We start from the raw sequence: 25190 nt of genomic DNA, 5'->3' as shown, positions 1-25190 counted from the left end.
GTTCCCTCTCCCAGCGCATTAACAGTCCCAGCAGGTTCACTCTCCAAGAACATTCTCAGTCCCAGCAGGTTCCCTCTCCCAGCGCAATCACAGTCCCAGCAGGTTCTCTCTTTCAGCACATTCACAGTCCCACCAGGATCACTCACCCAGCACATTCACAGTCCCAGCAGGTTCACCCTCCCAGCACATTGACAGTCCCAGCAGTTTCACTCTCCCAGCACATTCACAGTCCCAGCAGGTTCACTCTCCCAGCACATTCACAGTCCCAGCAGGTTAACTCTCCCAGCACATTCACAGTCCCAGCAGGTTCACTCTCCCAGCACATTCAAAGTCCCAGCAGGTTCAATCTCCCAGCACATTCACAGTCCCAGCAGGTTCCCTCTCCCAGCGCATTCACAGTCCCAGCAGGTTCCCTCTCCCAGCACATTCACAGTCCCAGCAGGTTCACTTTCCCAGCACATTCACAGTCCCAGCAGCTTCACTCTCCCTGCACAATCACAGTCCCAGCAGGTTCCCTCTCCCATCACATTCACTGTCCAAGCAGGTTGACTCTCCCAGCACATTCACAGTCCCAGCAGGTTCCCTCTCCCAGCGCATTCACAGTCCCAGCAGGTTCACTCTCCCAGCGCATTCACAGTCCCAGCAGGTTCACTCTCCCAGCGCATTCACATTCCCAGCAGGTTCACTCTCCCAGCGCATTCACAGTCCCAGCAGGTTCACTCTCCCAGCACATTCACAGTCCCAGCAAGTTCACTCTCCCAGCACATTCACAGTCCCAGCAGGTTCACTCTCCCAGCACAATCACAGTCCCAGCAGGTTCACTCTCCCAGCACATTCACAGTCCCAGCAGGTTCACTCTCCCAGCACATTCACAGTCCCAGCAGGTTTACTCTCCCAGCACATTCACAGTCCCAGCAGGTTCACTCTCCCAGCGCATTCACAGTCCCAGCAGGTCACTCTCCCTGCACATTCACAGTCCCAGCAGGTTCACTCTCCCAGCACATTCACAGTCCCAGCAGGTTCACTCTCCCAGAACAATCACAGTCCCAGCAGGTTCACTCTCCCAGCACATTCACAGACCCAGCAGGTTCACTCTCCCAGCACATTCACAGTCCCAGCTGGTTCACTCTCCCAGCACATTCACAGTGCCAGCAGGTTCACTCTACCAGCGCATTCACAGTCCCATCAGGTTCACTCTCCCAGCACATTCACAGTCCCAGCAGGTTCACTCTCCCAGCGCATTCACAGTCCCAGCAGGTTCACTCTCCCAGCACATTCACAGTCCCAGCATGTTCACTCTCCCAGCGAATTCACAGTCCCAGCAGGTTCACTCTCCCAGCGCATTCACAGTCCCAGCAGGTTCACTCTCCCAGCGCATTCACTGTCCCAGCAGGCTTACTCTCCCAGCGCATTCACAGTCCCAGCAGGTTCACTCTACCAGCGCTTTCACAGTCCCAGCAGGTTCCCTCTCCCAGCGCATTCACAGTCCCAGCAGGTTCACTCTCCCAGCACATTCTCAGTCCCAGCAGGTTCCCTCTCCCAGCGCAATCACAGTCCCAGCAGGTTCTCTCTTTCAGCACATTCACAGTCCCACCAGGTTCACTCACCCAGCTCATTCACAGTCCCAGCAGGTTCACCCTCCCAGCACATTGACAGTCCCAGCAGTTTCACTCTCCCAGCACATTCACAGTCCCAGCAGGTTCACGCTCCCAGCACATTCACAGTCCCAGCAGGTTCACTCTCCCAGTACATGCAAAGTCCCAGCAGGTTCACCCTCCCAGCACATTCACAGTCCCAGCAGGGTCAATCTCCCAGCACATTCACAGTCCCAGCAGGTTCACTCTCCCAGCACATTCACAGTCCCAGCAGTTTCACTCTCCCAGCACATTCACAGTCCCAGCAGCTTCACTCTCCCAGCGCATTCACAGTCCCAGCAGGTTCCCTCTCACAGCACATTCACAGTCCCAGCAGGTTCCGTCTCCCAGCACATTCACAGTCCCAGCAGCTTCACTCTCCCAGCACATTCACAGTCCCAGCAGGTTCACTCTCCCAGCACATTCACAGACCCAGCAGCTTCACCCTCCCAGCACATTCACAATCCCAGCAGGTTCACTCTCCCAGCACATTCACAGTCCCAGCAGGTTCACTCTCCCAGCACATTCACAGACCCAGCAGCTTCACTCTCCCAGCACATTCACAGTCCCAGCTGCTTCACTCTCCCAGCACATTCACAGTCCCAGGAGGTTCCCTCTCCCATTACATTCACCGTCCCAGCAGGTTCACTCTCCCAGCACATTCACATTCCCAGCAGGTTCCCTCTCCCAGCACATTGACAGTCCCAGCATGTTCACTCTCCCAGCGCATTTACAGTCCCAGCAGGTTCACTCTCACAGCGCATTCACAGTCCCAGCAGGTTCACTCTCCCAGCGCATTCACAGTCCCAGCAGGTTCACTCTCCCAGCGCATTCACAGTCCTAGCAGGTTCCCTCTCCCAGCGCATTCACAGTCACAGCAGGTTCACTCTCCCAGCACATTCACAGTCCCAGCAGGTTCACTATCCCAGCACATTCACAGTCCTAGCAGGTTCACTCTCCCAGCACATTCACAGTCCCAGCAGGTTCACTCTCCCAGCACATTCACAGTCCCAGCAGGTTCACTCTCCCAGCACATTCACAGTCCCAGCAGGTTCACTCTCCCAGCACATTCACAGTCCCAGCAGGTTCACCCTCCCAGCACATTCACAGTCCCAGCACATTCACAGTCCCAACAGGTTCACCCTCCCAGCACATTCACAATCCCAGCAGGTTCACTCTCCCACCACATTCACAGTCCCAGCAGGTTGACTCTGCCAGCACATTCACAGTCCCAGCATGTTCACATTCCCAGCACATTCACAGTCCCAGCTGGTTCAAACTCCCAGCACATTCACAGTCCCAGCAGGTTCACTCTCCCAGCACATTCACAGTCCCAGCAGGTTCACTCTCCCAGCACATTCACAGTCCCAGCAGGTTCACTCTCCCAGCACATCCACAGTCCCAGCAGCTTCACCCTCCCAGCACATTCACAGTCCCACCTGGTTCACTCTCCCAGCACATTCACAGTCCCAGCAGGTTCACTCTCCCAGCACATTCACAGTCCCAGGAGGTTCATTCTCCCAGCACATTCACAGTCCCAGCAGGTTCACTCTCCCAGCACATTCACAGTCCCAACAGGTTCACTCTCCCAGCACATTTGCAGTCCCAGCAGGTTCACTCTCGCAGCACATTTACAGTCCCAGCAGGTTCACACTCCCAGCACATTCACAGTCCCAGCAGGTTCACCCTCCCAGCACATTAACAGTCCCAGCAGGTTCACTCTCCCAGCACATTCACAGTCCCAGCAGATTCACTCTCCCAGCACATTCACAGTCCCAGCAGCTTCACTCTCCCAGCACATTCACAGTCCCAGCAGGTTCACTCTCCAAGCACATTCACAGTCCCAGCAGGTTCACCCTCCCAGCACATTCAAAGTCCCAGCAGCTTTACTCTCCCAGCACATTCACAGTCCCAGCAGGTTCACCCTCCCAGCACATTCACAGTCCCAGCAGGTTCACTCTCCCTGCACATTCACAGTCCCAGCAGGTTCACTCTCCCAGCACATTCACAGTCCCAGAAGGTTCCATCTCCCAGCACATTCACAGTTCCAGCAGGCTCACTATCCCACCACATTCACAGTTCGATCAGGTTCACCCTCCAGGCACATTCACAGTCCCAGCAGCTTCAACCTCCCAGCACATTCACGGTCCCAGCAGGTTCACTCTCCCAGCACATTCACAGTCCCATCAGCTTCACCCTCCCAGCACATTCACAGTCCCAGCAGGTTCACTCACCCAGCACATTCACAGTCCCAGCAGGTTCACTCTCCCAGCACATTAACAGTCACAGCAGCTTCACCCTCCCAGCACATTCACAGTCCCAGCAGGTTCACTCTCCCAGCACATTCACAGTCCCAGCAGGTTCACTCTCCCAGCACATTCACAGTCCCAGCATCTTTCCCCTCCCAGCACATTCACAGTCCCAGCAGGTTCACTCTCCCAGTACATTCACAGTCCCAGCAGCTTCACTCTCCCAGCGAATTCACAGTCCCAGCAGGTTCCCTCTTCCAGCACATTGACAGACCCAGCAGGTTCTCTCTCCCAGCACATTCACAGTCCCAGCAGGTTCACCCGCCCAGCACATTCACAGTCCCAGCAGCTTCACTCTCCCAGCACATTCACAGTCCCAGCAGGTTCACTCTCCCAGCACATTCACAGTCCCAGCAGGTTCAATGTCCCAGCACATTCACAGTCCCAGCAGGTTCACTCTCCCAGCACTTTCACAGTCCCAGCAGGTTCCCTCTCCCAGCACTTTCACAGTCCCAGCAGGTTCCCTCTCCCAGCACATTCACAGTCCCAGCAGGTTCACTTTCCCAGCACATTCACAGTCCCAGCAGCTTCACTCTCCCTGCACAATCACAGTCCCAGCAGGTTCCCTCTCCGATCACATTCACAGTCGAAGCAGGTTCACTCTCCCAGCACATTCTTGTCCCAGCAGGTTCCCTCTCCCAGCGCATTCACAGTCCCAGCAGGTTCACTCTCCCAGCGCATTCACAGTCCCAGCAGGTTCACTCTCCCAGCGCATTCACAGTCCCAGCAGGTTCACTCTCCCAGCGCATTCACAGTCCCAGCACGTTCACTCTCCCAGCGCATTCACAGTCCCAGCAGGTTCACTCTCCCAGCGGATTCACAGTCCGAGCAGGTTCCCTCTCCCAGCGCATTCACAGTCCCAGCAGGTTCACTCATCCAGCACATTCACAGTCCCAGCAGGTTCACTCTCCCAGCACATTCACAGTCCAAGCAGGTTCACTCTCCCAGCACATTCACAGACCCAGCAGGTTCACTCTCCCAGCACATTCACAGTCCCAGCAGGTTCACTCTCCCAGCACATTCACAGTCCCAGCTGGTTCACTCTCCCAGCACATTCACAGTGCCAGCAGGTTCACTCTACCAGCGCATTCACAGTCCCAGCAGGTTGACTCTCCCAGCACATTCAGTCCCAGCAGGCTCACTCTCCCAGCACATTCACAGTCCCAGCATGTTCACTCTCACAGCGCATTCACAGAACCATCAGGTTCACTCTCCCAGCGAATTCACAGTCCCAGCAGGTTCACTCTCCCAGCGCATTCACAGTCCCAGCAGGTTCACTCTCCCAGCGCATTCACAGTCCCAGCTGGTTCCCTCTCCCAGTGCATTCACACTCCCAGCAGTTTCACTCTCCCAGCACATTCTCAGTCCCAGCAGGTTCCCTCTCCCAGCGCAATCACAGTCCCAGCAGGTTCTCTCTCCCAGCACATTCACAGTCCCAGCAGTTTCACTTTCCCAGCACATTCACAGTCCCAGCAGGTTCACTCTCCCAGCACATTCACAGTCCCAGCAGGTTCACTCTCCCAGTACATTCAAAGTCCCAGCAGGTTCACCCTCCCAGCACATTCACAGTCCCAGCAGGTTCAATCTCCCAGCACATTCACAGTCCCAGCAGGTTCACTCTCCCAGCACATTCACAGTCCCAGCAGGTTCACTCTCCCAGCACATTCACAGTCCCAGCAGCTTCACTCTCCCAGCGCATTCACAGTCCCAGCAGGTTCCCTCTCACAGCACATTCACAGTCCCAGCAGGTTCCCTCTCCCAGCACATTCACAGTCCCAGCAGGTTCACACTCCCAGCACATTCACAGTCCCAGCAGCTTCACTCTCCCAGCACATTCACAGTCCCAGCAGGTTCACTCTCCCAGCACATTCACAGACTCAGCAGCTTCACCCTCCCAGCACATTCTCAGTCCCAGCAGGTTCACTCTCCCAGCACATTCACAGTCCCAGCAGGTTCACTCTCCCAGCACATTCACAGACCCAGCAGCTTCACTCTCCCAGCACATTCACAGTCCCAGCAGGTTCACTCTCCCAGCACATTCACAGTCCCAGCTGCTTCACTCTCCCAGCACATTCACAGTCCCAGGAGGTTCCCTCTCCCATCACATTCACCGTCCCAGCAGGTTCACTCTCCCAGCACATTCACTGTCCCAGCAGGTTCCCTCTCCCAGCACATTCACAGTCCCAGCAGGTTCACTCTCCCAGCGCATTCACAGTCCCAGCAGGTTCACTCTCCCAGCGCATTCACAGTCCCAGCAGGTTCACTCTCCCAGCACATTCACAGTCCCAGCATGTTCACTCTCCCAGCGAATTCACAGTCCCAGCAGGTTCACTCTCCCAGCGCATTCACAGTCCCAGCAGGTTCACTCACCCAGCGCATTCACTGTCCCAGCAGGCTCACTCTCCCAGCGCATTCACAGTCCCAGCAGGTTCACTCTACCAGCGCTTTCACAGTCCCAGCAGGTTCCCTCTCCCAGCGCATTCACAGTCCCCGCAGGTTCACTCTCCCAGCACATTCTCAGTCCCAGCAGGTTCCCTCTCCCAGCGCAATCACAGTCCCAGCAGGTTCTCTCTTTCAGCACATTCACAGTCCCACCAGGTTCACTCACCCAGCTCATTCACAGTCCCAGCAGGTTCACCCTCCCAGCACATTGACAGTCCCAGCAGTTTCACTCTCCCAGCACATTCACAGTCCCAGCAGGTTCACTCTCCCAGTACATTCAAAGTCTCAGCAGGTTCACCCTCCCAGCACATTCACAGTCCCAGCAGGTTCAATCTCCCAGCACATTCACAGTCCCAGCAGGTTCACTCTCCCAGCACATTCACAGTCCCAGCAGTTTCACTCTCCCAGCACATTCACAGTCCCAGCAGCTTCACTCTCCCAGCGCATTCACAGTCCCAGCAGGTTCCCTCTCACAGCACATTCACAGTCCCAGCAGGTTCCGTCTCCCAGCACATTCACAGTCCCAGCAGCTTCACTCTCCCAGCACATTCACAGTCCCAGCAGCTTCACTCTCCCAGCACATTCACAGTCCCAGCAGGTTCACTCTCCCAGCACATTCACAGACCCAGCAGCTTCACCCTCCCAGCACATTCACAATCCCAGCAGGTTCACTCTCCCAGCACATTCACAGTCCCAGCCGGTTCACTCTCCCAGCACGTTCACAGACCCAGCAGCTTCACTCTCCCAGCACATTCACAGTCCCAGCTGCTTCACTCTCCCAGCACATTCACAGTCCCAGGAGGTTCCCTCTCCCATTACATTCACCGTCCCAGCAGGTTCACTCTCCCAGCACATTCACATTCCCAGCAGGTTCCCTCTCCCAGCACATTGACAGTCCCAGCATGTTCACTCTCCCAGCACATCCACAGTCCCAGCAGCTTCACCCTCCCAGCACATTCACAGTCCCACCTGGTTCACTCTCCCAGCACATTCACAGTCCCAGCAGGTTCACTCTCACAGCACATTCACAGTCCCAGGAGGTTCATTCTCCCAGCACATTCACAGTCCCATCAGGTTCACTCTCCCAGCACATTCACAGTCCCAACAGGTTCACTCTCCCAGCACATTTGCAGTCCCAGCAGGTTCACTCTCGCAGCACATTTACAGTCCCAGCAGGTTCACACTCCCAGCACATTCACAGTCCCAGCAGGTTCACCCTCCCAGCACATTAACAGTCCCAGCAGGTTCACTCTCCCAGCACATTCACAGTCCCAGCAGATTCACTCTCCCAGCACATTCACAGTCCCAGCAGCTTCACTCTCCCAGCACATTCACAGTCCCAGCAGGTTCACTCTCCAAGCACATTCACAGTCCCAGCAGGTTCACCCTCCCAGCACATTCAAAGTCCCAGCAGCTTTACTCTCCCAGCACATTCACAGTCCCAGCAGGTTCACACTCCCAGCACATTCACAGTCCCAGCAGGTTCACTCTCCCTGCACATTCACAGTCCCAGCAGGTTCACTCTCCCAGCACATTCACAGTCCCAGAAGGTTCCCTCTCCCAGCACATTCACAGTTCCAGCAGGCTCACTATCCCACCACATTCACTGTCCCAGCAGGTTCACTCTCCCAGCACATTCACAGTCCCAGCATGTTCACTCTCCCAGCGAATTCACAGTCCCAGCAGGTTCACTCTCCCCGCGCATTCACAGTCCCAGCAGGTTCACTCTCCCAGCGCATTCACTGTCCCAGCAGGCTCACTCTCCCAGCGCATTCACAGTCCCAGCAGGTTCACTCTACCAGCGCTTTCACAGTCCCAGCAGGTTCCCTCTCCCATTACATTCACCGTCCCAGCAGGTTCACTCTCCCAGCACATTCACATTCCCAGCAGGTTCCCTCTCCCAGCACATTGACAGTCCCAGCATGTTCACTCTCCCAGCACATCCACAGTCCCAGCAGCTTCACCCTCCCAGCACATTCACAGTCCCACCTGGTTCACTCTCCCAGCACATTCACAGTCCCAGCAGGTTCACTCTCACAGCACATTCACAGTCCCAGGAGGTTCATTCTCCCAGCACATTCACAGTCCCATCAGGTTCACTCTCCCAGCACATTCACAGTCCCAACAGGTTCACTCTCCCAGCACATTTGCAGTCCCAGCAGGTTCACTCTCGCAGCACATTTACAGTCCCAGCAGGTTCACACTCCCAGCACATTCACAGTCCCAGTAGGTTCACCCTCCCAGCACATTAACAGTCCCAGCAGGTTCACTCTCCCAGCACATTCACAGTCCCAGCAGATTCACTCTCCCAGCACATTCACAGTCCCAGCAGCTTCACTCTCCCAGCACATTCACAGTCCCAGCAGGTTCACTCTCCAAGCACATTCACAGTCCCAGCAGGTTCACCCTCCCAGCACATTCAAAGTCCCAGCAGCTTTACTCTCCCAGCACATTCACAGTCCCAGCAGGTTCACACTCCCAGCACATTCACAGTCCCAGCAGGTTCACTCTCCCTGCACATTCACAGTCCCAGCAGGTTCACTCTCCCAGCACATTCACAGTCCCAGAAGGTTCCCTCTCCCAGCACATTCACAGTTCCAGCAGGCTCACTATCCCACCACATTCACAGTCCCAGCAGGTTCACTCTCCCAGCACATTCACAGTCCCAGCATGTTCACTCTCCCAGCGAATTCACAGTCCCAGCAGGTTCACTCTCCCCGCGCATTCACAGTCCCAGCAGGTTCACTCTCCCAGCGCATTCACTGTCCCAGCAGGCTCACTCTCCCAGCGCATTCACAGTCCCAGCAGGTTCACTCTACCAGCGCTTTCACAGTCCCAGCAGGTTCCCTCTCCCAGCGCATTCACAGTCCCAGCAGGTTCACTCTCCCAGCACATTCTCAGTCCCAGCAGTTTCCCTCTCCCAGCGCAATCACAGTCCCAGCAGGTTCTCTCTTTCAGCACATTCACAGTCCCACCATGTTCACTCACCCAGCTCATTCACAGTCCCAGCAGTTTCACTCTCCCAGCACATTCACAGTCCCAGCAGGTTCACTCTCCCAGCACATTCACAGTCCCAGCAGGTTCACTCTCCCAGCACATTCACAGTCCCAGCAGTTTCACTCTCCCAGCACATTCACAGTCCCAGCAGCTTCACTCTCCCAGCGCATTCACAGTCCCAGCAGGTTCCCTCTCACAGCACATTCACAGTCCCAGCACGTTCCGTCTCCCAGCACATTCACAGTCCCAGCAGCTTCACTCTCCCAGCACATTCACAGTCCCAGCAGCTTCACTCTCCCAGCACATTCACAGTCCCAGCAGGTTCACTCTCCCAGCACATTCACAGACCCAGCAGCTTCACCCTCCCAGCACATTCACAATCCCAGCAGGTTCACTCTCCCAGCACATTCACAGTCCCAGCAGGTTCACTCTCCCAGCACATTCACAGACCCAGCAGCATCACTCTCCCAGCACATTCACTGTCCCAGCTGCTTCACTCTCCCAGCACATTCACAGTCCCAGGAGGTTCCCTCTCCCATTACATTCACCGTCCCAGCAGGTTCCCTCTCCCAGCACATTGACAGTCCCAGCATGTTCACTCTCCCAGCGCATTCACAGTCCCAGCAGGTTCACTCTCACAGCGCATTCACAGTCCCAGCAGGTTCACTCTCCCAGCGCATTCACAGTCCCAGCAGGTTCACTCTCCCAGCGCATTCACAGTCCTAGCAGGTTCCCTCTCCCAGCGCATTCACAGTCACAGCAGGTTCACTCTCCCAGCACATTCACAGTCCCAGCAGGTTCACTCTCCCAGCACATTCACAGTCCTAGCAGGTTCACTCTCCCAGCACATTCACAGTCCCAGCAGGTTCACTCTCCCAGCACATTCACAGTCCCAGCAGGTTCACTCTCCCAGCACATTCACAGTCCCAGCAGGTTCACTCTCCCAGCACATTCACAGTCCCAGCAGGTTCACCCTCCCAGCACATTCACAGTCCCAGCACATTCACAGTCCCAACAGGTTCACCCTCCCAGCACATTCACAATCCCAGCAGGTTCACTCTCCCACCACATTCACAGTCCCAGCAGGTTGACTCTGCCAGCACATTCACAGTCCCAGCATGTTCACACTCCCAGCACATTCACAGTCCCAGCTGGTTCAAACTCCCAGCACATTCACAGTCCCAGCAGGTTCACTCTCCCAGCACATTCACAGTCCCAGCAGGTTCACTCTCCCAGCACATTCACAGTCCCAGCAGGTTCACTCTCCCAGCACATCCACAGTCCCAGCAGCTTCACCCTCCCAGCACATTCACAGTCCCACCTGGTTCACTCTCCCAGCACATTCACAGTCCCAGCAGGTTCACTCTCCCAGCACATTCACAGTCCCAGGAGGTTCATTCTCCCAGCACATTCACAGTCCCAGCAGGTTCACTCTCCCAGCACATTCACAGTCCCAACAGGTTCACTCTCCCAGCACATTTGCAGTCCCAGCAGGTTCACTCTCGCAGCACATTTACAGTCCCAGCAGGTTCACACTCCCAGCACATTCACAGTCCCAGCAGGTTCACCCTCCCAGCACATTAACAGTCCCAGCAGGTTCACTCTCCCAGCACATTCACAGTCCCAGCAGATTCACTCTCCCAGCACATTCACAGTCCCAGCAGGTTCACCCTCCCAGCACATTCACAGTCCCAGCAGGTTCACTCTCCCTGCACATTCACAGTCCCAGCAGGTTCACTCTCCCAGCACATTCACAGTCCCAGAAGGTTCCCTCTCCCAGCACATTCACAGTTCCAGCAGGCTCACTATCCCACCACATTCACAGTCCCAGCAGGTTCGCTCTCCCAGCACATTCACAGTCCCAGCATGTTCAGTCTCCCAGCGAATTCACAGTCCCAGCAGGTTCACTCTCCCCGCGCATTCACAGTCCCAGCAGGTTCACTCTCCCAGCGCATTCACTGTCCCAGCAGGCTCACTCTCCCAGCGCATTCACAGTCCCAGCAGGTTCACTCTACCAGCGCTTTCACAGTCCCAGCAGGTTCCCTCTCCCAGCGCATTCACAGTCCCAGCAGGTTCACTCTCCCAGCACATTCTCAGTCCCAGCAGGTTCCCTCTCCCAGCGCAATCACAGTCCCAGCAGGTTCTCTCTTTCAGCACATTCACAGTCCCACCATGTTCACTCACCCAGCTCATTCACAGTCCCAGCAGTTTCACTCTCCCAGCACATTCACAGTCCCAGCAGGTTCACTCTCCCAGCACATTCACAGTCCCAGCAGCTTCACTCTCCCAGTACATTCAAAGTCCCAGCAGGTTCACCCTCCCAGCACATTCACAGTCCCAGCAGGTTCAATCTCCCAGCACATTCACAGTCCCAGCAGGTTCACTCTCCCAGCACATTCACAGTCCCAGCAGGTTCACTCTCCCAGCACATTCACAGTCCCAGCAGCTTCACTCTCCCAGCGCATTCACAGTCCCAGCAGGTTCCCTCTCACAGCACATTCACAGTCCCAGCAGGTTCCGTCTCCCAGCACATTCACAGTCCCAGCAGCTTCACTCTCCCAGCACATTCACAGTCCCAGCAGCTTCACTCTCCCAGCACATTCACAGTCCCAGCAGGTTCACTCTCCCAGCACATTCACAGACCCAGCAGCTTCACCCTCCCAGCACATTCACAATCCCAGCAGGTTCACTCTCCCAGCACATTCACAGTCCCAGCAGGTTCACTCTCCCAGCACATTCACAGACCCAGCAGCTTCACTCTCCCAGCACATTCACAGTCCCAGCTGCTTCACTCTCCCAGCACATTCACAGTCCCAGGAGGTTCCCTCTCCCATTACATTCACCGTCCCAGCAGGTTCACTCTCCCAGCACATTCACATTCCCAGCAGGTTCCCTCTCCCAGCACATTGACAGTCCCAGCATGTTCACTCTCCCAGCGCATTCACAGTCCCAGCAGGTTCACTCTCACAGCGCATTCACAGTCCCAGCAGGTTCACTCTCCCAGCGCATTCACAGTCCCAGCAGGTTCACTCTCCCAGCGCATTCACAGTCCTAGCAGGTTCCCTCTCCCAGCGCATTCACAGTCACAGCAGGTTCACTCTCCCAGCACATTCACAGTCCCAGCAGGTTCACTCTCCCAGCACATTCACAGTCCTAGCAGGTTCACTCTCCCAGCACATTCACAGTCCCAGCAGGTTCACTCTCCCAGCACATTCACAGTCCCAGCAGGTTCACTCTCCCAGCACATTCACAGTCCCAGCAGGTTCACTCTCCCAGCACATTCACAGTCCCAGCAGGTTCACCCTCCCAGCACATTCACAGTCCCAGCACATTCACAGTCCCAACTGGTTCACCCTCCCAGCACATTCACAATCCCAGCAGGTTCACTCTCCCACCACATTCACAGTCCCAGCAGGTTGACTCTGCCAGCACATTCACAGTCCCAGCATGTTCACACTCCCAGCACATTCACAGTCCCAGCTGGTTCAAACTCCCAGCACATTCACAGTCCCAGCAGGTTCACTCTCCCAGCACATTCACAGTCCCAGCAGGTTCACTCTCCCAGCACATTCACAGTCCCAGCAGGTTCACTCTCCCAGCACATCCACAGTCCCAGCAGCTTCACCCTCCCAGCACATTCACAGTCCCACCTGGTTCACTCTCCCAGCACATTCACAGTCCCAGCAGGTTCACTCTCCCAGCACATTCACAGTCCCAGGAGGTTCATTCTCCCAGCACATTCACAGTCCCAGCAGGTTCACTCTCCCAGCACATTCACAGTCCCAACAGGTTCACTCTCCCAGCACATTTGCAGTCCCAGCAGGTTCACTCTCGCAGCACATTTACAGTCCCAGCAGGTTCACACTCCCAGCACATTCACAGTCCCAGCAGGTTCACCCTCCCAGCACATTAACAGTCCCAGCACGTTCACTCTCCCAGCACATTCACAGTCCCAGCAGATTCACTCTCCCAGCACATTCACAGTCCCAGCAGCTTCACTCTCCCAGCACATTCACAGTCCCAACAGGTTCACTCTCCAAGCACATTCACAGTCCCAGCAGGTTCACCCTCCCAGCACATTCAAAGTCCCAGCAGCTTTACTCTCCCAGCACATTCACAGTCCCAGCAGGTTCACCCTCCCAGCACATTCACAGTCCCAGCAGGTTCACTCTCCCTGCACATTCACAGTCCCAGCAGGTTCACTCTCCCAGCACATTCACAGTCCCAGAAGGTTCCCTCTCCCAGCACATTCACAGTTCCAGCAGGCTCACTATCCCACCACATTCACAGTCCGATCAGGTACACCCTCCAGGCACATTCACAGTCCCAGCAGCTTCAACCTCCCAGCACATTCACGGTCCCAGCAGGTTCACTCTCCCAGCACATTCACAGTCCCATCAGGTTCACTGTCCCAGCACATTCACAGTCCCAGCAGCTTCACCCTCCCAGCACATTCACAGTCCCAGCAGGTTCACTCACCCAGCACATTCACAGTCCCAGCAGGTTCACTCTCCCAGCACATTAACAGTCACAGCAGCTTCACCCTCCCAGCACATTCACAGTCTCAGCAGGTTCACTCTCCCAGCACATTCACAGTCCCAGCAGGTTCACTCTCCCAGCACATTCACAGTCCCAGCATCTTTCCCCTCCCAGCACATTCACAGTCCCAGCAGGTTCACTCTCCCAGTACATTGACAGTCCCAGCAGCTTCACTCTCCCAGCGAATTCACAGTCCCAGCAGGTTCCCTCTTCCAGCACATTGACAGTCCCAGCAGGTTCTCTCTCCCAGCACATTCACAGTCCCAGCAGGTTCACCCGCCCAGCACATTCACAGTCCCAGCAGCTTCACTCTCCCAGCACATTCAAAGCCCCAGCAGGTTCACTCTCCCAGCACATTCACAGTCCCAGCAGGTTAACTCTCCCAGCACATTCACAGTCCCAGCAGGTTCACTCTCCCAGCACATTCACAGTCCCAGCAGGTTCAATCTCCCAGCACATTCACAGTCCCAGCAGGTTCACTCTCCCAGCACTTTAACAGTCCTAGCAGGTTCCCTCTCCCAGCACTTTCACAGTCCCAGCAGGTTCCCTCTCCCAGCACATTCACAGTCCCAGCAGGTTCACTTTCCCAGCACATTCACAGTCCCAGCAGCTTCACTCTCCCTGCACAATCACAGTCCCAGCAGGTTCCCTCTCCCATCACATTCACAGTCGAAGCAGGTTCACTCTCCCAGCACATTCTTGTACCAGCATGTTCCCTCACCCAGCGCATTCACAGTCCCAGCAGGTTCACTCTCCCAGCGCATTCACAGTCCCAGCAGGTTCACTCTCCCAGCGCATTCACAGTCCCAGCAGGTTCACTCTCCCAGCGCATTCACAGTCCCAGCAGGTTCACTCTCCCAGCGCATTCACAGTCCCAGCAGGTTCACTCTCCCAGCGGATTCACAGTCCGAGCAGGTTCCCTCTCCCAGCGCATTCACAGTCCCAGCAGGTTCACTCATCCAGCACATTCACAGTCCCAGCAGGTTCACTCGCCCAGCACATTCACAGTCCAAGCAGGTTCACTCTCCCAGCACATTCACAGACCCAGCAGGTTCACTCTCCCAGCACATTCACAGTCCCAGCCGGTTCAATCTCCCAGCACATTCACAGTCCCAGCTGGTTCACTCTCCCAGCACATTCACAGTGCCAGCAGGTTCACTCTCCCAGCGCATTCACAGTCCCAGCAGGTTCACTCTCCCGGCACATTCACAGTCCCAGCAGGCTCACTCTCCCAGCACATTCACAGTCCCAGCATGTTCACTCTCCCAGCGCATTCACAGAACCAGCAGGTTCACTCTCCCAGCGAATTCACAGTCCCAGCAGGTTCACTCTCCCAGCGCATTCACAGCCCCAGCAGGTTCACTCTCCCAGCGCATTCACAGTCCCAGCTGGTTCCGTCTCCCAGTGCATTCACAGTCCCAGCAGTTTCACTCTCCCAGCACATTCTCAGTCCCAGCAGGTTCCCTCTCCCAGCGCAATCACAGTCCCAGCAGGTTCTCTCTCCCAGCACATTCACAGTCCCACCAGGTTCACTCACCCAGCACATTCAAAGTCCCAGCAGGTTCACCCTCCCAGCACATTGACAGTCCCAGCAGTTTCACTTTCCCAGCACATTCACAGTCCCAGCAGGTTCACTCTCCCAGCACATTCACAGTCCCAGCAGGTTCACTCTCCCAGTACATTCAAAGTCCCAGCAGGTTCACCCTCCCAGCACATTCACAGTCCCAGCAGGTTCAATCTCCCAGCACATTCACAGTCCCAGCAGGTTCACTCTCCCAGCACATTCACAGTCCCAGCAGGTTCACTCTCCCAGCACATTCACAGTCCCAGCAGCTTCACTCTCCCAGCGCATTCACAGTCCCAGCAGGTTCCCTCTCACAGCACATTCACAGTCCCAGCAGGTTCCCTCTCCCAGCACATTCACAGTCCCAGCAGGTTCACACTCCCAGCACATTCACAGTCCCAGCAGCTTCACTCTCCCAGCACATTCACAGTCCCAGCAGGTTCACTCTCCCAGCACATTCACAGACCCAGCAGCTTCACCCTCCCAGCACATTCTCAGTCCCAGCAGGTTCACTCTCCCAGCACATTCACAGTCCCAGCAGGTTCACTCTCCCAGCACATTCACAGACCCAGCAGCTTCACTCTCCCAGCACATTCACAGTCCGAGCTGCTTCACTCTCCCAGCACATTCACAGTCCCAGGAGGTTCCCTCTCCCATCACATTCACCGTCCCAGCAGGTTCACTCTCCCAGCACATTCACGGTCCCAGCAGGTTCCCTCTCCCAGCACATTCACAGTCCCAGCAGGTTCACTCTCCCAGCGCATTCACAGTCCCAGCAGGTTCACTCTCCCAGCGCATTCACAGTCCCAGCAGGTTCACTCTCCCAGCGCATTCACTGTCCCAGCAGGTTCACTCTCCCAGCGCATTCACAGTCCCAGCAGGTTCACTCTCCCAGCGCATTCACAGTCCCAGCAGGTTCCCTCTCCCAGCGCATTCACAGTCCCAGCAGGTTCACTCTCCCAGCGCATTCACAGTCCCAGCAGGTTCACTTTCCCAGCACATTCACAGTCCCACCAGGTTCACTCTCCCAGCACATTCACAGTCCCAGCAGGTTCACTCTCCCAGCACATTCACAGTCCCAGCAGGTTCACTCTCCCAGCACATTCACAGTCCCAGCAGGTTCACTCTCCCAGCACATTCACAGTCCCAGCAGGTTCACTCTCCCAGCACATTCACTTTCCCAGCAGGTTCCCTCTCCCAGCACAGTCACAGTCCCAGCAGGTTCCCTCTCCCAGCACATTCACAGTCCCAGCAGGTACACTCTCCCAGCACATTCACAGTCCCAGCAGCTTCACTCTCCCAGCACATTCACATTCCCAGCAGGTTCCCTCTCCCAGCACATTCACAGTCCCAGCAGGGTCACTCTCCCAGCACATTCACAGTACCAAGCAGGTTCACTCTCCCAGCACATTCACAGTACCAGCAGGTTCACTTTCCAAGCACATTCACAGTCCCAGCAGGTTCACCCTCCCAGCACATTCAGAGTCCCAGCATGTTCACCCTCCCTGCACATTCACAGTCCTAGCAGGTTCACCCTCCCAGCACATTCACAGTCCCAGCAGGTTCACCCTCCCAGCACATTCACAGTCCCAGCAGGTTCACTCTCCCAGCACATTCACAGTCCCAGCAGGTTCACTCTCCCAGCACATTCACAGTCCCAGCAGGTTCACTCTCCCAGCACATTCAAAGTCCCAGCAGGTTCACCCTCCCAGCACATTCACAGTCCCAGCATGTTCAATCTCCCAGCACATTCACTGACCCAGCAGGTTCACTCTCCCAGCACATTCACAGTCCCAGCATGTTCACACTCCCAGCACATTCACAGTCCCAGCAGGTTCACCCTCCCAGCACATTCACAGTCCCAGCAGGTTCACTCTCCCAGCACATTCACAGTCCCAGCAGGTTAACTCTCCCAGCACATTCACAGTCCCAGCAGGTTCACTCTCCCAGCACATTCACAGTCCCAGCAGGTTCACTCTCCCAGCACATTCACAGTCCCAGCAGGTTCACTCTCCCAGCACATTCACAGTCCCAGCAGGTTCACTCTCCCAGCACATTCACAGTCCCAGCAGGTTCACTCTCCGAGCACTTTCACAGTCCCAGCAGGTTCACTCTCCCAGCACATTCACAGTTCCAGCAGGTTCACTCTCCCAGCACATTCACAGTCCCAGCAGCTTCACCCTCCCAGCACATTCACAGTCCCAGCAGGTTCACTTTCCCAGCACATTCACAGTTCCTGCAGGTTCACTCTCCCAGCACATTCACAGTCCCAGCAGGTTCACTCTCCCAGCACATTCACAGTCCCAGCAGCTTCACTCTCCCAGCGCATTCACAGTCCCAGCAGGTTCCCTCTCGCAGCACATTCACAGTCCCAGCAGCTTCACTCTCCCAGCTTATTCACAGTCCCAGCTGGTTCCCTCTCCCAGCACATTCACAGTCCCAGCAGATTCACTCTCCCAGCACATTCACAGTTCCAGCAGCTTCACTCTCCCAGCGCATTCACAGTCCCAGCAGGTTCCCTCTCCCAGCACATTCACAGTCCCAGCAGGTTCCCTCTCCCAGCACATTCACAGTCCCAGCAGGTTCACTCTCCCAGCACATTCACAGTCCCAGCAGAATCACTCTCCCAGCACATTCACAGTCCCAACAGGTTCACTCTCCCAGCACATTCACAGTCCCAGAAGGTTCACTCTCCCAGCACATTCACAGTCCCAGCAGCTTCACTCTCCCAGCACATTGACAGTCCCAGCAGGTTCACACTCCCAGCACATTCACAGTCCCAGCACATTCACAGTCCCAGCAGGTTCACCCTCCCAGCACATTCACAGTCCCAGCAGGTTCACTCTCCCACCACATTCACAGTCCCAGCAGTTTGACTCTGCCAGCACATTCACAGTCCCAGCAGGTTCACACTCCCAGCACATTCACAGTCCCAGCATGTTCACCCTCCCAGCACATTCACAGTCCCAGCAGGTTCACTCTCCCAGCACATTCACAGTCCCAGCAGGTTCTCTCTCCCAGCAAATTCACAGTCCCAGCAGGTTCACTCTCCCAGCAAATTCACAGTCCCAGCAGCTTCACCCTCCCAGCACATTCACAGTCCCAGCAGGTTCACTCTCCCAGCACATTCACAGTCCCAGCAGGTTCAATCTCCCAGCACATTCACAGTCCCAGCAGGTTCATTCTCCCAGCACATTCACAGTCCCAGCAGGTTCACTCTCCCAGCACATTCACAGTCCCAACAGGTTCACTCTCCCAGCACATTCACAGTCCCAGCAGGTTCACTCTCCCAGCACATTCACAGTCCCAGCATGTTCACACTCCCAGCACATTCACAGTCCCAGCAGGTTCACCCTCCCAGCACATTAACAGTCCCAGCAGGTTCACTCTCCCAGCACATTCACAGTCCCAGCAGGTTCACTCTCCCAGCACATTCACAGTCCCAGCAGGTTCACTCTCCCAGCACATTCACAGTCCCAGCAGGTTCACTCTCCCAGCACATTCACAGTCCCAGCAGGTTCACCCTCCCAGCACATTCAAAGTCCCAGCAGCTTCACTCTCCCAGCACATTCAAAGTCCCAGCAGCTTCACTCTCCCAGCACATTCACAGTCCCAGCAGCTTTACTCTCCCAGCACATTTACAGTCCCAGCATTTTCACCCTCCCAGCACATTTACAGTCCCACCACGTTCACTCTCCCAGCACATTCACAGTCCCAGCAGGTTCACTCTCCCAGCACATTCAGAGTCCCAGAAGGTTCCCTCTCCCAGCACATTCACAGTTCCAGCAGGATCACTCTCCCACCACATTCACAGTCCGATCAGGTTCACCCTCCCAGCACATTCACAGTCCCAGCAGCTTCAACCTCCCAGCACATTCACAGTCTCAGCAGGTTCACTCTCCCAGCACATTCACAGTCCCATCAGGTTCACTGTCCCAGCACATTCACAGTCCCAGCAGCTTCACCCTCCCAGCACATTCACACTCCCAGCAGGTTCACTCTCCCAGCACATTCACAGTCCCAGCAGGTTCACTCTCCCAGCACATTCACTGTCCCAGCAGCTTCACCCTCCCAGCACATTCACAGTCCCAGCAGGTTCCCTCTCCCAGCACATTCACAGTCCCAGCAGGTTCACTCCCCCAGCACATTCACAGTCCCAGCAGCTTTACCCTCCCAGCACATTCACAGTCCCAGCAAGTTCACACTCCCAGCACATTCACAGTCCCAGCAGCTTCACTCTCCCAGCGAATTCACAGTCCCAGCAGGTTCCCTCTTCCAGCACATTCACAGTCCCAGCAGGTTCTCTCTCCCAGCACATTCACAGTCCCAACAGGTTCACCCTCCCAGCACATTCACAGTCCCAACAGCTTCACTCTCCCAGCACATTCACAGTCCCAGCAGGTTCACTCTCCCAGCACATTCACAGTCCCAGCAGGTTAACTCTCCCAGCACATTCACAGTCCCAGCAGGTTCACTCTCCCAGCACATTCACAGTCCCAGCAGGTTCAATCTCCCAGCACATTCACAGTCCCAGCAGGTTCACTCTCCCAGCACATTCACAGTCCCAGCAGGTTCCCTCTCCCAGCACATTCACAGTCCCAGCAGGTTCCCTCTCCCAGCACATTCACAGTCCCAGCAGGTTCACTTTCCCAGCACATTCACATTCCCAGCAGCTTCACTCTCCCTGCACAATCACAGTCCCAGCAGGCTCCCTCTCCCATCACATTCACAGTCCAAGCAGGTTGACTCTCCCAGAACATTCACAGTCCCAGCAGGTTCCCTCTCCCAGCGCATTCACAGACCCAGCAGGTTCACTCTCCCAGCGCTTTCACAGTCCAAGCAGGTTCACTCTCCCAGCGCATTCACAGTCCCAGCAGCTTCACTCTCCCAGCGCATTCACAGTCCCAGCAGGTTCACTCTCCCAACGCATTCACAGTCCCAGCAGGTTCACTCTCCCAGCGGATTCACAGTCCGAGCAGGTTCCCTCTCCCTGTGCATTCACAGTCCCTGCAGGTTCACTCTCCCAGCACATTCACAGTCCCAGCAGGTTCACTCTGCCTGCACATTCAAAGTCCCAGCAGGTTCACTCTCCCAGCACATTCACAGTCCCAGCAGGATCACTCTCCCAGCACATTCACAGTCCCAGCAGGTTCACTCTCCCAGCACAATCACAGTCCCAGCAGGTTCACTCTCCCAGACCATTCATAGTCCCAGCAGGTTCACTCTCCCAGCACATTCACTGTCCCAGCAGGTTCCCTCTCCCAGGACATTCACAGTCCCAGCAGGTTCCCTCTCCCAGCACATTCACAGTCCCAGCAGGTTCACACTCCCAGCACATTCACTGTCCTAGCAGCGTTACTCTCCCAGCACATTCACAGTCCCAGCAGGTTCCCTGTCCCAGCACATTCACAGTCCCAGCAGGGTCACTCTCCCAGCACATTCACAGTCCCAAGCAGGTTCACTCTCCCAGCACATTCACAGTCCCAGCAGGTTCACTCTCCCAGCACATACACAGTCCCAGCAGTTTCAGCCTCCCAGCACAATCACAGTCCCAGCAGGTTCACCCTCCCAGCACATTCACAGTCCCAGCAGGTTCACACTCCCAGCACACTCACATTCCCAGCAGGTTCACCCTCCCAGCACATTCACAGTCCCAGCAGGTTCACTCTCCCAGCACATTCACAGTCCCAGCAGGTTCACTCTCCCAGCACATTCACAGCCCCAGCAGGTTCACTCACCCTGCACATTCGCAGTCCCAGCAGGTTCCCTCTCCCAGCACATTCACAGTCCCAGCAGGTTCACTCTTCCAGCACATTCACAGTCCCAGCAGGTTCACTCTCCCAGCACATTCACAGTCCCAGCAGGTTCACTCTCCCAGCACATTCACAGTCCCAGCAGGTTCACTCTCCCAGCACATTCACAGACCCAGCAGTTTCACTCTCCCAGCACATTCACAGTCCCAGCTGGTTCACTCTCCCAGCACATTCACAGTGCCAGCAGGTTCACTCTACCAGCGCATTCACAGTCCCAGCAGCTTCACTCTCCCAGCACATTCACAGTCCCAGCAGGTTCACTTTCCCAGCGCATTCACAGTCCCAGCAGGTTCACTCTCCCAGCGCATTCACAGTCCCAGCAGGTTCACTCTCCCAGCGCATTCACAGTCCCAGCAGGTTCACTCTCCCAGCGCTTTCACAGTCCCAGCAGGTTCCCTCTCCCAGCGCAGTCACACTCCCAGCAGGTTCACTCTCCCAGCACATTCTCAGTCCCAGCAGGTTCCCTCTCCCAGCGCAATCACAGTCCCAGCAGTTTCTCTCACCCAGCACATTCACAGTACCAGCAGGTTCATTCTCCCAGCACATTCACAGACCCAGCAGCTTCACCCTCCAAGCACATTCACAGTCCCAGCAGGTTCACTCTCCCAGCACATTCACAGTCCCAGCAGGTTCACTCTCCCAGCACATTCACAGACCCAGCAGCTTCACTCTCCCAGCACATTCACAGTCCCAGCAGGTTCACTCTCCCAGCACATTCACAGTCCCAGCTGCTTCACTCTCCCACCACATTCACAGTCCCAGCAGGTTCCCTCGCCCAGCACATTCACAGTCGCAGCAGGTTCACTCTCCCAGCGCATTCACAATCCCAGCAGGTTCACTCTCCCAGCGCATTCACAGTCCCAGCAGGTTCACTCTCCCAGCGCATTCACAGTCCCAGCAGGTTCACTCTCCCAGCGCATTCACAGTCCCAGCAGGTTCACTCTCCCAGCGCATTCACAGTCCGAGCAGGTTCCCTCTCCCAGCGCATTCACAGTCCCAGCAAGTTCACTCTCCCAGCACATTCACAGTCCCAGCAGGTTCACTCTCCCAGCACATTCACAGTCCCACCAGGTTCACTCTCCCAGACATTCACAGTCCCAGCAGGTTCACTCTCCCAGCACATTCACAGTCCCAGCAGGTTCACTCTCCCAGCACATTCACAGTCCCAGCAGGTTCACTCTCCCAGCACATTCACAGTCCCAGCAGGTTCCCTCTCCCACCACATTCACTGTCCCAGCAGGTTCCCTCTCCCAGCACATTCACAGTCCCAGCAGGTTCCCTCTCCCAGCACATTCACATTCCCAGCAGGTTCACTCTCCCAGCACATTCACAGTCCCAGCAGGTTCCCTCTCCCAGCACATTCACAGTCCCAGCAGGTTCCCTCTCCCAGCACATTCACAGTCCCAGCAGGGTCACTCTCCCAGCACATTCACAGTCCCAAGCAGGTTCACTCTCCCAGCACATTAACAGTCCCAGCAGGTTCACTCTCCCAGCACATTCACAGTCCCAGCAGGTTCACTCTCCCAGCACATTCAGAGTTGCAGCATGTTCACCCTCCCTGCACATTCACAGTCCTAGCAGGTTCACCCTCACAGCACATTCACAGTCCCAGCAGGTTCGCCCTCCCAGCACATTCACAGTCCCAGCAGGTACACTCTCCCAGCACATTCACAGTCCCAGCAGGTTCACTCTCCCAGCACATTCACAGTCCCAGCAGGTTCACTCTCCCAGCACATTCACAGTCCCAGCAGGTTCACCCTCCCAGCACATTCACAGTCCCAGCATGTTCAAACTCCCAGCACATTCACTGTCCCAGCAGGTTCACTCTCCCAGCACATTCACAGTCCCAGCAGGTTCACACTCCCAGCACATTCACAGTCCCAGCAGGTTCACCCTCCCAGCACATTCACAGTCCCAGCAGGTTCACTCTCCCAGCACATTCACAGTCCCAGCCGGTTAAATCTCCCAGCACATTCACAGTCCCAGCAGGTTCACTCTCCCAGCACATTCACAGTCCCAGCAGCTTCACCCAGCCAGCACATTCACAGTCCCAGCAGGTTCACTCTCCCAGCACATTCACAGCCCCAGCAGGTTCACTCTCCCAGCACATTCACAGTCCCAGCAGGTTCACTCTCCCAGCACATTCACAGTCCCAGCAGGTTCACTCTCCCAGCACATTCACAGTCCCAGCAGGTTCACTCTCCGAGCACTTTCACAGTCCCAGCAGGTTCTCTCTCCCAGCACATTCACAGTTCCAGCAGGTTCACTCTCCCAGCACATTCACAGTCCCAGCAGGTTCACCCTCCCAGCACATTCACAGTCCCAGCAGCTTCACCCTCCCAGCACATTCACAGTCCCAGCAGGTTTACTTTCCCAGCACATTCACAGTCCCAGCAGGTTCACTCTCCCAGCACATTCACAGTCCCAGCAGGTTCACTCTCCCAGCACATTCACAGTCCCAGCAGCTTCACTCTCCCAGCGCATTCACAGTCCCAGCAGGTTCCCTCTCCCAGCACATTCACAGTCCCAGCAGCTTCACTCTCCCAGCGCATTCACAGTCCCAGCTGGTTCCCTCTCCCAGCACATTCACAGTCCCAGCAGATTCACTCTCCCAGCACATTCACAGTTCCAGCAGCTTCACTCTCCCAGCGCATTCACAGTCCCAGCAGGTTCCCTCTCCCAGCACATTCACAGTCCCAGCAGGTTTACTCTCCCAGCACATTCACATTCGCAGCAGGTTCACTCTCCCAGCACATTCACAGTCCCAGCAGCTTCACTCTCCCAGCACATTCACAGTCCCAGCAGGTTCACTCTCCCATCACATTCACAGACCCAGCAGCTTCACCCTCCCAGCACATTCACTGTCCCAGCAGCGTTACTCTCCCAGCACATTCACAGTCCCAGCAGGTTCCCTGTCCCAGCACATTCACAGTCCCAGCAGGGTCACTCTCCCAGCACATTCACAGTCCCAAGCAGGTTCACTCTCCCAGCACATTCACAGTCCCAGCAGGTTCACTCTCCCAGCACATACACAGTCCCAGCAGGTTCAGCCGCCCAGCACATTCACAGTCCCAGCAGGTTCACCCTCCCAGCACATTCACAGTCCCAGCAGGTTCACCCTCCCAGCACACTCACAGTCCCAGCAGGTTCACTCTCCCAGCACATTCAAAGTCCCAGCAGGTTCACTCTCCCTGCACATTCGCAGTCCCAGCAGGTTCACTCTCCCAGCACATTCACAGTCCCAGCAGGTTCACTCTTCCAGCACATTCACAGTCCCAGCAGGTTCACTCTCCCAGCACATTCACAGTCCCAGCAGGTTCACTCTCCCATCACATTCACAGTCCCAGCAGGTTCACTCTCCCAGCACATTCACAGACCCAGCAGTTTCACTCTCCCAGCACATTCACAGTCCCAGCTGGTTCACTCTCCCAGCACATTCACAGTGCCAGCAGGTCCACTCTACCAGCGCATTCACAGTCCCAGCAGCTTCACTCTCCCAGCACATTCACAGTCCCAGCAGGTTCACTTTCCCAGCACATTCACAGTCCCAGCAGCTTCTCTCTCCCAGCACATTCACAGTCCCAGCAGGTTCACCCTCCCAGCACATTCACAGTCCCAGCAGGTTCACTCTCCCAGCACATTCACAGTCCCAGCAGGTTCACTCTCCCAGCACATTCACAGTCCCAGCAGGTTCACCCTCCCAGCACATTCACAGTCCCAGCATGTTCAAACTCCCAGCACATTCACTGTCCCAGCAGGTTCACTCTCCCAGCACATTCACAGTCCCAGCAGGTTCACACTCCCAGCACATTCACAGTCCCAGCAGGTTCACCCTCCCAGCACAATCACAGTCCCAGCAGGTTCACTCTCCCAGCACATTCACAGTCCCAGC

This window comes from Cetorhinus maximus, chromosome X (assembly GCF_964194155.1).
Source record: "Cetorhinus maximus chromosome X, sCetMax3.hap1.1, whole genome shotgun sequence".
Taxonomy (NCBI): domain Eukaryota; kingdom Metazoa; phylum Chordata; class Chondrichthyes; order Lamniformes; family Cetorhinidae; genus Cetorhinus; species Cetorhinus maximus.
Note: the sequence above shows the minus strand (reverse complement) of the source record.